The sequence below is a fragment of the Bos javanicus genome, chromosome 5 (genome assembly GCF_032452875.1).
Source record: "Bos javanicus breed banteng chromosome 5, ARS-OSU_banteng_1.0, whole genome shotgun sequence".
NCBI classification, from domain to species: Eukaryota; Metazoa; Chordata; class Mammalia; order Artiodactyla; family Bovidae; genus Bos; species Bos javanicus.
In genome coordinates, this window is record NC_083872.1 from 67019935 (window position 1) to 67021024 (window position 1090).

The 1090-nt window shown below is 38.8% G+C and overlaps 1 non-coding gene across 1 annotated transcript; it reads right to left on the reverse strand.

The window, feature by feature from the left end:
* Window positions 1–749: 749 nt before the first annotated feature.
* Window positions 750–855, reverse strand: LOC133248970 (U6 spliceosomal RNA). The gene has a single exon (XR_009736795.1). It is a non-coding gene; the product is annotated as a U6 spliceosomal RNA (small nuclear RNA).
* Window positions 856–1090: the final 235 nt, after the last annotated feature.

A 1090-nucleotide genomic window follows, 5' to 3' on the forward strand; every position in this document is an offset into this window, starting at 1 on the left:
CTGTGCGTATTATCCTAGTGAATACCTGTCTCAGCACAGTGATCATCTCCATTTCACAGGCAACAATCTGAGAATGGGAAAATCAATTAACTTGCCTCAGGTCACACTGCTAGGAAGTCCTTAGCTAAATTAAGTTCCTGACACATGGTAGGGTGTTCAATAAAGGCTTGCTGAGTGAAAAAAAATTAACACATGAGTTGCTTTCCTCTCTAGTTTGTCACAACCTCTCTGGTGGGATAACAATCACAGTGAGATTCCCTTCCCTAACTCCCATCCTTACTAGGGTTCAGCTTTGACCTCTTCCAAGTTTTCGGCCCTAAAGTAGATGGGCTGAGAGTTCTGACCTATTTATGACTGAACAGCAATAACTTCTGACCAAAGGGGTAGTATCCCAGCTCTTTTGACAGAGCATACTAAGAAAAAATGAAAATAAGAGAGGAGAGACTCTATGGGTACCATTTCCCGAACTTGTACTTTCAGCTTGAGGACCCAGTGTGGGAGGAATAGGGCATGGAATTGTTGCAAAGAAGCCTTAAATCCTTAGACATGTTGTGCATTTTCTGAGAATGGAAATAAGCATGGTTTTCCACTTCTAGACATACTATTGGATTTATTGTTGTTGCAACCAATAAAGTGTGAGCTCATCTAAGATTATTATTGAATCCGTATTAGCTTCCCATCATCTTATTCAGTAAGTACAAACTGAAGCAATAAAATATTTTGTGGGGTCCAGTGGGATATTTTTCATTAAAAATATGGAATGCTTTACCAGTTTGTGTGTCATCCTTGCACAGAGGCCATGGTAATTTTTCTGTATCATTCCAATTTTAGTAGGTGTGCTGCCGAAGTGACTACTGATAGAATTTTTTCAGTTATTAGTAGTAATAAAAATTCTAAGCATTTATTGCCTGAGCAGTGTATTGTGGATGCAGAATATCTCATTTAATGCTCAATCAACCCTTTGCAATGGCTACTGTTATTCTCATTTTGTATATAAAGAGCACAGGATATCCTAGAACATTAATAATATTTCCTGCTTAATACTATGATGAAGACAGAACACCTGGAGGACTGCCAGGCCACTGCCAAA